The sequence below is a fragment of the Capsicum annuum genome, chromosome 4 (genome assembly GCF_002878395.1).
Source record: "Capsicum annuum cultivar UCD-10X-F1 chromosome 4, UCD10Xv1.1, whole genome shotgun sequence".
Classification (NCBI taxonomy): Eukaryota; Viridiplantae; Streptophyta; class Magnoliopsida; order Solanales; family Solanaceae; genus Capsicum; species Capsicum annuum.
The window spans coordinates 114,879,386-114,894,388 of record NC_061114.1 but is presented as its reverse complement, the minus strand read 5'-3'; the positions used below and the strand labels follow the sequence as shown (position 1 = coordinate 114,894,388).

At 33.8% G+C, this 15,003-nt stretch overlaps 1 long non-coding RNA gene across 1 annotated transcript; it reads left to right on the top strand.

The window, feature by feature from the left end:
• The first annotated feature begins 1,011 nt into the window (after nucleotides 1-1,011).
• Nucleotides 1,012-2,425, top strand: LOC124898177. Its single transcript, XR_007055088.1, has 2 exons — nucleotides 1,012-1,568; nucleotides 1,687-2,425. It is a non-coding gene; the product is annotated as an uncharacterized LOC124898177 (long non-coding RNA).
• The last annotated feature ends 12,578 nt before the right edge of the window (nucleotides 2,426-15,003 follow it).

The window sequence follows — 15,003 nt, the reverse complement described above, 5'->3', positions numbered from 1 at the left end:
TTAAATTCGTAAAAAACAAAAGATATTTGATTCAAATAAATTTAATGAACATCACTCAGACTGATCAACCAAGTTGTTTCCTTACATGATCATTTTGGAACAATTCCAAATCAATGGAAGAGTGATTATCCAAAAAAGACTCTTTGTACTCTTTGTAAGGTAAAAAAGCATGGAAATGCAGAAGTTACTGACTCATAAATCAGGTGAAATTGTTAACTATGATAAAAAATTTTTTTATCTATGCTCTACAAAAGGCACTAAGGTACGATTATGTAAAGGTTCTCAACCCCAGATTCAAAATAAAGGGGAAGAACTATCTCTAACTTTCTTTCTAATAACCCCTTCTATTCTTTTATTTTTTAAAATTTATGTTATCTTGGGAGTTCTAATATTATGCAAGTAACCTTTAAAGTAACTAGGAATAATGGGAGAACTATTATATCTGGGGACTATATCTCCACTATCCAACTGAGGCACATTTGTCTGCGTAAGTGCCATGTTCTAGTCAGACTCTAAAGAAGCCAAATTGAATGCTGTAAATTTTTATTTTAACTTATTAGTAGCTTATGCTATCATCTTGAATGATTTTATAATACAGGCTATGCAGGTACTTGCTGATTCATGAGATGAACTTTTGTTTCATGAAAAGGACAAGAAACATTTTTGGGTATATTTCTACTAAGTTTGAGCATATTGTGTCATGCTGAGTAATTATATTTAAAACCTGAAAATTTCCATGGAATTTCTAGTACTATTTGAAAATCTTTTTTGGATGATATTGAAATTTGTTTACACCATTTTTAAGAAGTTGTCTCTAAAATTATTTTTCTAAAAACCTTGCTGAAGGAAAAAATTATGTAATTTTAGAAAATCTTTTGAATTTAATAAAGGGGATTTTTTTTCCATATTTGATATAAGTTTGCATATAAAAGTGGCCTTTAATTAATATTTATTTGATTGATGTCCTTGTCCACTACATTTTTCCTTTTTCGCCGCCTGTTCCATGGACTCTGTATGGTAATTATGGTGCCTTTCTGTTTTTCCTAGGCACCTTTTCAGTCCATTCTACTTCGATTCACTTTCACGCCTCTCCATATATTTAGTTCACCTCTTTCTATTTTCATCCTATTCAAAACTATGGCCAAAGGTTCCAAGATGTTCACACTTGGCAGTAGAAAGAGCTCTCGCAATAAAGAAAGGGAAAGTCTCTTCCCTTATCCCTCTTGACTCAGACTTCTATGATCCTATCTTTCCTCAAGTATCTTCTAATTTGACCCAATTTGGCATGCATCTCTTCATTCGCGATGACTTTTATAGTTCTAAGAATAAAGTGAAGTTCGATATCAATAACCCTCTAAATGTGAAAATTAATTTTTGGAGACCTTTGAACGAATTTCTATTTCACTCTATGAAGAGGTTATCTCTTCTTCATGGCAAAATAGTCAATTTAGACTTCTTGAATTCTTGCATTGTACCTTAAAAATCCTATTTGAATACCAGGATGGTTATAGGATGGTTATCTCTTGTGCTTTCTTCTTTTTTGATTGATAACAAAGGGGGAGAATAAGGTAATAGGCGACAACGTAACATTCAACTATCTCACTTGCTTAAATATTGTCATCGATCAAAAAGGGAGAGATTGATAGTGTTGAGAATTTTAACAATGATATTCTGATTCATTTGCAGGAATAGGGGAAAAGAGAAATCGTCAACACTCTAAAAAAGGAATAAAATGAACCTCTATAGATTGAGTAAGGATACTGTACAAATATATCAAAGGCCTTGAACATTCATAAAGGAAGAAAAGCATCTATGAAGATATTACAACATGTTGTAATAACTCTTGGGCTATGTCTAAATATATCAAGAAGTATATTATGAAAATATCCTCTATCTCTAAATAGGTTGAAGAGAATCTCCATAGAAGTACCATCAAAAGGCATGCCATTCCAAGAAAGGAGAAAGGATCTGGTGCATTAATCAGGGTGCTTAAATCACGAAATTAGTCGTCTCTCCATGTATATACAATATCTTAGATTAGTTTTTTCTTTATAGTCCTTGCTTATCTTTGGAAATTGAATATTTATTATTCAACTTCCTACAGAGAAAAATCCTTTGGGCCGTCTTGTAACTTCCAATGGCTAGTAGTAGTCCAATCATCATTATATAAGCATTGAAAGTCAGAGGAAGAGAAATACTCTTATCTCAACCTTCTCTAGTTCTTTGCACTGCTTTATTTAAGTATTGTATTCTTTTTAAAGGTTTATTGTGTCATTAAAAAGAGAAGAGAAACACATTGTAGGTGAAACCTTGTATCAAAGTGTGAAAGAAAAGAATAGAGAATGAGTCCAAGCCAAATAACATGACTCAATCCTGTATTTAGATATTATTTGCAACATAATTAGTAGAATTCCTTGCAACCCAAGGGGACTGGATAACAACTATTATGGGCCCAATTAGTATAAAGTATCTTCTGTTAATTACTTTTAGTAGTTTAAATTCTGAAGTTCTCGCATTCATCAGTCGACTGTCTGTTGTTGAAAGTCGACTGCGCGGTCGAAAAAGAGTAATCTCCCCCTCCCCCCAACTGTTTTCAAGGGTTAATCATACTGTTTAAATATTTGTTTTGTAGTTTCTTCTCTATTGATATGTGCTATTTTTAATCTATAATATATTAAAAGTGTGAAGATCCTTAGAAAAGTGAATTGAATTTTTTATCCTTCATTAAAAGATTCTTCTTTAAACAAAATCGTCTTTTCATATTTTTTCATCCAACTAAATTTCTAAAAATAATAATTATTCAAATTGAAAAGAAAAAAGCAATCGATACTTTCTGGGGTTTTCCAAAATTTGTGTCCTATTTAGTTTATAACTCCTAAAATATAAAATATTTAACACTTCTAAATCAATTATAATTTTACCTTAACTAAAAAAAAACTTCTACCATGAGTTCTATTTAAGTAAAATTTTCTGTGTTTCATCGATGCCCACCAATAAATTCGTGCTTTTTTTCCTTCCCTTTTCCTTGAGTTAAAATATATATATGTTTTGCAAGTAGAAAAGTTCTCTGGAAGCAAAGAAGCACCGCAAGAAAGCAACGATTTACTTTTTATCAAGTACGTTTTGGTTTTCTTCATCTTGTGTAGTTATTTGTTATTAATGTTTTTATTTTTTTTCATTCTTAAAATTTTGGTTTCAAATTTTTTTTATTTGGTTTCAATTTTTTTTTTTTATACTTATTTTTTAGGTTGACTACTAACTATTTTCTCTGGCATATTATATTAGCGTTTGCTTGTATCTCAAACAATCTTCGGCTATCCTTGTGGAATCGATGATTTTAAGGTCAAAGAGGTAATTAATTGTTATTATAAAAAATATAATGAATATCTATTATTTTTTTTAATTTGATTTTGATTAAAGTCCTTTCTATTTCTTTTGAGGTAGAGGTATGAACTGCGTACATCTTACCCTCCCCAGACCTCACTATGTAGGAATACACTGGGTTTGTTATTATTGTTATTTTTGATTTTGATTAAAGTCATCTTCTTATCGTATTTACTATCATTGTTCTTTTTAATTTTTTGTATTTCCACATAATGAAGTAGTTGAAAAAATTAATGATCTATCTCTTTCCTTTTTACTCTTTGCTTAAATAAAAATTTTCAACTTTATGAAGTTAATTATTGTAATATGAAGTTAGTCCATATTTTCGTGATAGATTATATAATAACTTAGTTCTTGGTTGAGAATGGAGGTGAAGGTGAAAAGGAACATCTATAAATTCATAAATATTTACTTTGATAATTTTTTTTTTTTTTGGTTAGCATAGGCAGAATAATTATGTGAAGAGACCAATTTAAAAATCAAAACCACTTTTAGTCTTGATTTTTTTTTTTCATGTTCAATCGATCAAAGTTTTTAACTTTTTCTTGAAGAAATAAGTTTTTAAACAATAAAGATCAAAATTATTGGTCTACGCGTTTGTTTTGTATGTTAACATTCACTAGAGTATAACAGGAACGTATTTATCAAATTTTATAAAATATTTCAAAGTTCCATTAATTTAGGAGGAGAGTTTTGTTTATTTATGATTCAATTCACTAACGTATAATAGATAAAAAGTTATTTATTATTTTTAAAAATAATTATTATTTAATTATTTGAACGTCGTTAAATTTAAATTTTGAATCTTTGTGTAATATGGCATCATTTTTTAAGTGTCCAAATTTAAATGTTGTATTAGATCCAAACATCAATTAAGATTATGTCATTTTATTTACCTTTTTTTACTCGGCCTGTTTCTAATATCACATCCCTATGCAAATTAGTAGTAATATTAAAAAGATTCAGGCGTGCCATATGCGATCTATAGTTAGAAGACTTTAACTCCATAGTGTCTTTAAGCTATGAAGAAAAAAGACTTTCTTAGAGGATAATGATAGGGACTCTCACCCAAATAAGGTTTTGAATCGGGGGTTCATCGAAAAATAATTTCTCTATCTCACATTTAAGGTGATTGTATGGACACACACTTATCCTCCCCAGATTCACTTCGTGGGAATATACCAGATATATTGTAGTTGTTGTACTTTCTTTTGGATAAGAATCAGGTTTGCTCTTAGAAATATGATTTTACTTCACTGAAAATCTCTGTGATAGATAAAATTAATTTTTCACCTTTTCCTCCAATGAATTGATCAATGTCAGAAGATAACGATCAAAAATGGTGTACGTAAAACACATGGATGCAGTTCAATCAATATGAAAAAATGTTGAATCTGTAGCCAAAGATACTTTACATACTCAAATTAATGTATTCCTCAATAAGATTGTGAAGCAACTACAAGCTCATGAATATGAACCAAATACAACTTCCTACTATATGATGTTGAGGATGAAGATAAGGAGAGCGCATTTCAATACCATAGTGAGAGAATTGTTGTTGTTTTTTGACTTATAAACATGCCATTTGGAAGGATAATTCAAGATTGTGAAAAAATTCAAAACATGTGATGATTGTCATGTAGTCGTAAGATGCACATTAAATGTTATGTCAGGGAATAATAATGAGAGATAGAAATCGTTTTCATCATTTTAAGAATGAATGTTCTTGTAATGACTACTGGTGATACGAGTGAAAATTGTCAAAATTTAAATAAGATAATAGTTTTAAAAATATTTGTACTATTCAAGTCGGTAGAGCTACTTCTATCCTTAATAGGGATATATAAAAATTCCTTAATAGGGAGCTTTACCCTTGATTAGCCTTATTAGTCATGAATATGAATTAATCTCGCTCCAATATGAGATCAAACAAAAAGGCAACTAACTACCGACACATATACTTGACCTTATTTTGAAATGTCATAGATGGTCCAATAAAGCACTTGAAGCACGAGATTTATGTGACAAAATCATCTAATTTTAAATAATCAAAAGTTACACGTGCGAGGTACGTGTGATTAAACTAGTACTTAATAGAAGTGCTACATGAATATTCAACCGAACTTGGAGGAATTTTTGTGTGAAGATATAGAATTATTCTTTTACTGTTCTCCACAAATTATTAAATTGAATTCCATGTTAAAAGTTTGTAGTATTTTAGGTAAATAAGAAAAAGGTTAATAAAAGTATTTTAAATCTTAGACATAAAAAAGAAAAATAACCTAAAAAACAGTAATACAATTCTAATGCAAATTCCTCTAGTATTATATAGGCCTTTAAGCAATTTTAGGAGTTTATTGCCTGCCTTTTTTTTTTTTCTCAAATAGTTTTAAACTTGTGATCAAAATCAACTAAATATGCTATTGAATTCCAAAATTCATGTGTAGGAAAAATAATTATATTAATTGTTTCTTTTTCGAGAGAATACTCACAAAAATACCTGAAGTTTAACTGAATTACCAGTTGAGTATATTGAACTTTGCAGGGGTCCTATTACCCCCCAAACTTTTTTTTCGTATTTTAATGGCATATATCTGCCACTTGGCCCATTGCGTGTTAGTCACGCGCATTGAGCGCGTGAAACTGTTAAAAAATGTTAAAAACTCATTTTTTTTCCAAACAACCCCTAAATTTTCTAATTTTTTAAAGTATTATATTTTTTATTTATTTTTTTATTCTTCTCTCTTCTCTTCTATCTTCTTTCTTTATTCTCTCCAACAATGGAGTCTTCAACAATGGTTGCTCCATTGTTGAATCAAAATTGAATACAATTTCATTACACACATGCACACCCAAATAGTCATATTCAATACACCCAATTCAATTACATCAATTTGATTTAATTTCAACACACACACACACTCCAAATGGGTCATCTTTGATTCCATCAAAATGATAAAATTTAACCCACCATTGTCATCACCAACCAACCACCATTGATCAACCACCAACTAAGGGAAAAAATCAAAAAAGAAAATGCACTAAGAAAGGAAAAAAAATTGTTCGTCGAAACTAAAAGCAAATTTAAATAATTCTTGAAGAAAGTTTTCAATTTGAAACTTTGTATAATTTCAAATTCAATTTCATACTTGAATTCAAATTCAATTCCCAATTTTCAATTTCCAGTTTCATTGCGTTCAATGTGCCACAGGTTGTGTTGAATAGTCAAAAATTAAAATTTGAATTTGAATTTCTAGTTTTTTGGACTTGAAATTTGTAATTGACTCAATGAAACCATTTGGAATTTGATTTGTAGAAGGAATTTGAGTTATGAAGTCTTTAATATGGTTATAATGGTGAAAAAAAAATATTGAAAAGTGATAAAATGAAGAAGACAAAGTGCGTGTACTACACTTTGGACGTCAAAACTGGGTATAACTTTGCGGGGGAAAATTAATTTCACTTTTAAAAAGTTCCCGGGGGGGGGGGGGGGGGGAGGATTAATTTCTCTTAAAAAAGTATGGGTGTGTAATAGGACCTTCGCAAAGTTCAATATGCTCAACTAGTAATCTGGTCAAACTTCAGGTATTTTTGTGAGTATTTTCCCTTCTTTTTCTCTTCTAACTCATTCTTTTTGGATCAAATATTTTTTAGTCTAACTTCATTAGGTTTGGTTGTTTGATAAGTAAGAATCATAATATTCAAAGGCAAAGTATTGGAGGGTTCACATGTTTTTTCTTTAAAAAAAGACAATAAGAAATTCTTATTCTATTTTAATGGTATCATGAATTAATTCTGTGATCAAGTTTTTAGTATAATTATTCTATAATGGAACCTGCATTGCACGTTTATTTCATGTTATTTTATAACAAAATATCTTTGCTCTTAATTAGTTTAGGACTTAAATGATTTATGTTCTTATTCAAATTCTTAGTATTAAGTATTAACTCATTCCTTTAAATTATTATCAATTCCCTATTTTGAAGTCTTCGCTGGTTCCAAATGATCTCTGGACAAAAACTTTAGTAAAACGATTGCGACTGTAAATTGTGACTGCGCCAACAAACTTGAAATATCGATTTTAGTCTAGGTAGACCTTTGATTCGAGTCATAATGCACCTGATATCATCTCGACCTATTTGTTGAAAAGTGAAAAAATTGAAAATATGAGTGTGGGATCCACATTTGGTCGAAATGACCTCGGATGGAAAATAAAACTTCTCCATCGCATTCAGAACGTCGAGTTTAGGCTAAGGGGACCCTTGGTTCAGGTCCTAGGGCTCTCAGACTTATTTTGAGTTATTGAGCGAATTTTATGAAAAATGAAACTAGAGGTGTGGCTCTACTTTTTACGAAAATGATCTTAGATGAAATTTTTGATAATTCTAAGGTCGTGAATTTAGGAATTTTCCCTTCATCTTTGAGAGCCTAGAATCCTAAATGAGTATGAAAACTCAAAATTTAGTTGTGTGGGTGACAGGAGCTTGATTATCATCTAATATCGCAATTATCATCCGAATTAAGGTAAAATTTCATCACTTTATTGAAGAATTTCTTATTTCTTGATCCAAAATCTCAAATTTACTTAGGGCTTGATTTTATCTCAAAATTAGCTTTGTTTTCTCCCATTTCTTCAGGGTTATGATTCGTTGATGATGTGTAAGTGTTGGGTTGGCCTCCAAAATGCATTTTTCATAAGTGGGACCCATTGAAGTTTTTGGTGTTGTTTTTGAATCGAAGCACAATAGTCAAATATGGGTATCATTAGACTCGTATTGATGAATAGATTATGTTTTTTATAGCATGATGGCATTTTGGGAATTGTGAAGTGAAGACGAGCATGTGGTGAATGATTTAAGGTTTTGTGGTTTGACTTTGAGGTAGGCTTTTACCTACTCTTCTTCGAAGATGATGTGTGTTATGTATGGCACGTGAATATGAATGTTAAGCTTGATTATGAATAAAATAACTTAGTATTGATTATTGATATTTGGGGAATTAGATGATCGTTTTGAACCCATAAGGTGAAAAGTTTATAACCCTTTTAGAACCCTATTGTCTTTTTCCTAGGTTAAGCTAATTTGTAGCATGTATATGATAGTATGCTAGGTTTGGTATACGGTTTATGTGCTCGAGTCATAGTTAGTATGCTTAACCTTAGTTGGGATATTCTAGACATCTTGAAACTATAATTTGGGTAGTGTTCGCTTAAATGCCCATATTTCTAGGCGAAGTTCATATTTTAGGATTGGTTGTGGATTACTTGATATGTAGAGGTTGAGCTAGATATCTTAGCCTAGTTTGGATCATAGTCTGCCTAGTTATGAAAATTGAGCATTAGAAGTGGGATCTTGACCCATCTTAAGTTTGGATTTATATAATTCCAATAAAGACATTAGACACTTGTTAAATGCTTAGAGAATGGCCTTGGGAGCATGTTGGCTAACCGTGGTAAATGAGTTATGGTGATAGTATTTGAGGTGATGTATATGGTTGTTGTCTACATTATCGTTAATTCTATGTGTAGCTATGGATTATGCTATTAATTAATTCCATGACTATGTTATCATTTAAATCATTGACTAGACTACTATTTCAGGCTTTGGACTGTGATATTACTAATGTTATACTTTGCCTAGTAACCAAACTAGTGATTAGACTAGAAAGCCCTCTTATTGCTATATTGTGAGTCATAATACTAAGGGCTCTAAAGGTATATTTATTGACTACATGAGAAGGTATGCTACTAACCATGTTGAATCCGATAATAAATTGTAATAATCATGTTATATGCATTCATATATCTATGGATATATTGTCCTTGACGACGAATGATGTGTTATTAAGGTATGCTCTTCCTTGCTTCTATCTTACTTAAGACCCCGTGGGGATTGTCATTTACTTTAGCCCTCATGGGACTTGTCATTTAATTTATCCCTCATTGGGCTTGTCATTTACTTTTGCCCTCGTGAGGCTCACACTTTACTTTAGCCCTTGTGGGGCATGTCTTTTATTATTGGGCCTAAGGCTGTAAGTATAATGTTGTGATTATTCCAAACATATTTGTAATGACCCAAAATCGCCTCCTAGGATGTCATACGGTGCTTAAGGCTACAAGTAGCCCCAAGCTAACCCTTTGAGCCTGTTTTTACTAATAACACTCATTTCAAGATGAAATAATTCAAACACAAGCATAGTCATATCATATGAAAGGAAATAAGGGGAAAATGCTCGGTCCAAATGACTAAGCAATACCGGAAACCTCAACACAACCACAATCTAATAACTAGTTTGACAAAGCCTCTACTAATCCATGAACTAGAGAGCCGTTGGGAAAGGTCCCCAACTGACTCGAAATGAACTGAAAATAATAACATAGTCTCTCAAAATATGGAGATGTCTGAATATAGGTCCTCGAACCATGAGGACCCACCCCTGAAGAAATGTAGATAGAGGTACTCAAAAATCACTGATGAGGCTGGGACTGAGCACCTGAACCTACATGATAACACAATGTAGCACATAGACATATATATGGATCAACACTTGGGAATGTACTGAGTATGTGGGGGTGCATGCATTTATATAAAACAATATCAATACTCTTTAATCAAATCATGCATGTAATAAGTAATAACTCACATGGCTTGAATAAGTATAAAATACGAAGCTCATGAATCATGTAAAATAGAACATGTAACACAATCTTGTGAGTCATTATACTTTTAGCTTTGAAATTTGTACTCTTCTCTTATTCTCATTACTCAAGGCTAAAGGAAACTTTAGGCAATACTTTCAACTCATGCATATGTCTCACCGAGAGTAAAACTTCTTCAATGCTTAAGAACTCATAACTCTTTTGAACTCAAATACTTGGAATTCGAAATCATATGAACATACTTGAAGGCATTTCACTCACCTTAGGAAAATATCTCATTTCAAGCTTTAGGGAAAAATACTTATATCAAGCGAAAGTATTTTAGTTTTAAACGAAAATATCTTATCTCAATGGAAAATACTTTAGTTTAGGGAGGTAACTGATCTCGAAGTTTAAATGTCAAGGGAGATTCTCTTAACTGACATAAACCATGCCAGCTACATGAAGTCCAACATTTTGTCCTCCTAAGAAAGAGACCTCACATTGGGGAGAGGCGTCATACTCTTGCCAGGAAGTATAACCTAGGTCCAGTGATCACTAAACAAACTCGGCCTTGGGCCCAATATCAACTCAGTCTTAGGTCCAATGATAATCATAAACTCGGCCTCAGGCCCAACCTACGGTGGAACGTAGTTTTGGGGTAAGAAACCATAGTAACTTACCCTCTCGGTGCTAAATACTACTCCCTTTAGATTATCTGCGCCTATTTCATAAAAATCCACTTTTAGAAATAATCTCATGGTTCACCATGAACCCAATAATCAAATTTGAAATCTCATGTAGTAGAGTGGATTTCAAAAATCAATGATCATTAGGTCAAAACATTTCTCTAATCTCAGAATACTCAAATCATGGGTGCTTATAGCACAATAGTTCACAAAATCTCAAGTCTCAAATAAGGCTTAATAACCCATAGTTAAATCTCAAGTTAAAACTCATCAAAAGCATAATAGATAACATATAGATTCATAACTAATGTAGAAATCTGGAAATTTCAGCAATTTAACTCAAAATTTCAACATACTCATATACTTCAATATTTCAACCATTTCAATTATTAACTTCTCAAGGATTAAAATCATGGGGTATAGACCCAGCTGCAATTTCTCAAGAAAACATGTAAAAATCATGCCATTAGACTCTCAATTCAAGGGAATCATCAAAAGCCTGGAACCAATAACAATGGGTGAAAACCCCCAATTCAATTTCATGTAAAATATCATAAATTGCAGAGAATTGTAGTTTAAATAAGCTTTTGGGCACAAGGGTGAAAGGATTACCCTTGTTCAAAACCCCACATACCTTGAATTAGAATCTTTGGATGAAATCTCGCTTTTGGGACTCTATTCGTACTCTTAAATGAGGGTTCTTGAAGCCCTTGACTTGGGAACCTTGAATCTTGACTCAATTAAGAAAATCTATGGTGGATTTTTGAGATTCTTGGAAGAGGTTTTGGATACTTAGGGTTTTTGTTGAGAGAAAACTTGAGAGTGACTTCAGTGAATGCCTGTAAATGACCTTGATTTGGTGTTTGCACGGTTTAAGAGGCTTGGAAAAAGTCCCAAATGCCTTTTTAACTTCTGTACAAAGCTGGAAAAATTGAATAGGAAACCCAATTTCATGGGCCACCCGATGTGCCACTATCGCGGCGGCTCACTGGTAATTGATAAATGAGAAATTGGTAGTCACCGAGATGCGGAGCCATCACGTTTTCCCACTAGTTGGGACCTGGAACTTCAGCGCGATGCGTCACTATCACGCCAGGCAATTGGAAATTGACTATTGGGAAATTGGGGTCCTCTGGACGCGCCACTATCGCGGAGTTCCATTGAAAATTGACAATTATCAAATAAACCATCTCCGCGATGCGTCAAGCACTAAAATGAAGGTGTTTTATGACTAGGACTTAAATTAGCCATAACTTCTTACCCGGGTATCAGATTTGGGTGAATCTTATATCGACGGATAGCTTATCAAATTTCTCATGTGATAAAGTTGAAATTAAGGAAATTCTAAATAGTTAAAATGATACTTACTTAGGAAGTCCCTTCTTAATCTTTTAGGGCCGAAATCACACCTCACTTGACACGCCCTAAGGTTCATTCTATGAGGGAACTTCGCGGGGTCTTACAATATCTCCCTTTGGAAACATTTGTCCTCAAATGTCGTTGGTTAGACTAGGAACATAGGAAAAACAAAGTACACATAGCTGAAGAAATTTTCGCTAAACGACTCAAAATCTCTCTAAACTCTTGAATGTCTCAGAAATTGAAAGAACTCATGTAAGAATATATACATAGATGAACTTTAGATTAGAAAGGCTGAATTAAGGAAGAATAATACCTTCAGATTAATCTGAATGCGAAAAAGAGGTGCGGGTACTTGGCTCGCATGTCTGCTTCTGCCTCCCAAGTAGCACCCTCAACAGACTTGTTCTGCCATAAAACTTTGACCAAAGGAACTTCGTTGTTCCTTAGTCTACGGATCTGAAAATGTAGGATCTCAACAGGAATCTCATCGAAGAAAAGACTGTTCTGAATATCGGCATTCTCTGAAGGATCTACTACGACAGAATCACCAATATGCTTCTCAAGCACGGAGACATGAAAAATAGGATGAACAACTGACAACTCTGTGGGCAACTCAACCTCATAGGCCACCTTACCAACACGACTCAAGACTCTATACGGGCCAACATAACGGGGACTAAGCTTTCCTTTTTTACCAAACCTCTTTATCCCTTTCATGGGTAAAATCATCAAGTACACTAAATCACTTACTTTAAACTCAAAATCTCTTCTCCTCACATCGGCATATGACTTTTGACGACTCTGAGATATCTTTAACCTCTCTCTAATAAACTTAACTTTCTCCATATCTTCAAATACTGTATTAAGACCAATCACGGTAGTTTTACCCACTCTAAACCAACCTATGGGTGATCTACATTTTCTACCATACAAGGCCTTAAATAGTGCTATCCCGATCCTAGCATGGTAACTATTGTTATAGGCGAACTCTATTAGTGGCAATTGCTCATCCCAACTACCTTTGAAATCAAGAGCACACACCCTCAACATATCTTCCAGGGTCTGAATGATCCTTTTAGCCTGATCATCTTTCTGCGGATAAAAAGGGGAACTCAAAAGGACTAGGGTACCAAGACCCTGCTTAAACGCCCTCCAAAACTAAGAAGTAAATTGAGTGCCCCTATCCGATATGATAGACAAGGGAACTCCATGCAGCCTGAATAACTCCCGGATATACAATCTAGCATAATCCTGAGCTGTATAAGATGTGAGCACGGGAAAGAAATTCACAGACTTAATCAGCCTATCCAAAACAACTCAAATCGAATAATGATGACAATACGAAAGAGGCAACCCAGGAACGAAGTCCATATTCACCACCTCCCACTTCCAAGTGGGTATACCAAACTCTTGCATCACACCACCAGGTCTTTGGTTCTCAACCTTAACCTGTTGGCACGTTGTACACTTTGCTACCAACTCGGCTATATCCTTCTTCATACCATTCCACTAATAGATTTCCCGCAAGTCGCGGTATATCTTGGCAGTGCCGGGATGAATAGAATGCTACACGCCGTGCGCTTCAGCCATAATCCTCAGCCTCAAATCATCAACACATAGAACACATAATCTACCTTGCACTCTCAACATGCCATCTTCTCCTTGGGAGAAAACCTCAATCTTTTGGTCCTAAACTGACTCCTTCAGTCTGACCAAACTAGGATCCTTGTCTTGCTTCTCCTTCACTTCCAAAACTAAAGAGGATTCAGAACTACTTTGCACCAAAGTACTTCCCTCAGCTGAATCAAGCAACCTAACACCTAATCTAGCCAAATAATGCACATCATGAGCTAACTCTTTCTTACCTTCCTCTATATGGGCAATACTACCCATAGACAATCTGCTAAGGGAATCCGCCACTATATTGGCCTTTCCCGGGTGATACAACACACTCATATCATAGTTTTTCAACAACTCCAACTATCTCCTCTGTGTAAGATTCAACTCCCTCTGACTAAACATATACTGCAGGCTCTTATGATCAGTAAACACATCAACATGGACACCAAAAAGATAATGTCTCCAGATTTTCAAAGCAAAGACCATAGTAGCTAACTCGAGATCATCGGTTGGATAATTCTTCTCATGCGGATTCAACTGCTTAGAGGAATAGGCTATAATCTTACCTCTTTGCATCAACACACAACTCAAACCAATTCTGGAGGCATCATAATGCACCACAAAAATATCTGTACCATCAGGAAAAGTCAACATAGGGGCTGAAGTAAGTTGAGTCTTTAACTCCTGAAAACTCTTCTCACAGGAATCTGACCACTGAAACTTAACTTTTTTTGGGTTAACCGAGTCATGGGAGACGCAATAGAAGAAAAACCTCAACAAAACAACGGTAGTAGCATGTTAAACCTAAGAAACTTTTAGACGGAAAGATAGGTCTAGGCCAATTTCTTACAGCTTCTTTCTTTTGGGGATCAACTCTAATACCCTCGGCTGAAATGATATGACCCAGAAAGGCTATAGACCTTAGCCAAAATTTGCACTTACTAAATTTGGCGAACAACTGGTGATCTCTGAGTGTTTGGAAGATAATTTTAAGATGGTTTGCATAGCCATTCTCATTACGGGAGTACACAAGGATGTCATCTATGAAAACAATGAAAAACATATCGAGATATTGCTTGAACACTCGATTCATGAGGTCCATGAAGGTGGCTGGGGAATTGGTTAGCCCGGAGGACATGACTAGAAACTCAAAGTGATCATAGCATGTTCGGCAAGCTGTCTTTAGAATATCACATTCCCTCACTTTAAGTTGATGATAGTCGGATCTAAGGTCTATCTTGGAGAAATAACTTGCACCTTGCAACTGATCAAACAGGTCATCAATTCTCAGAAAAGGATACTTATTTTTGA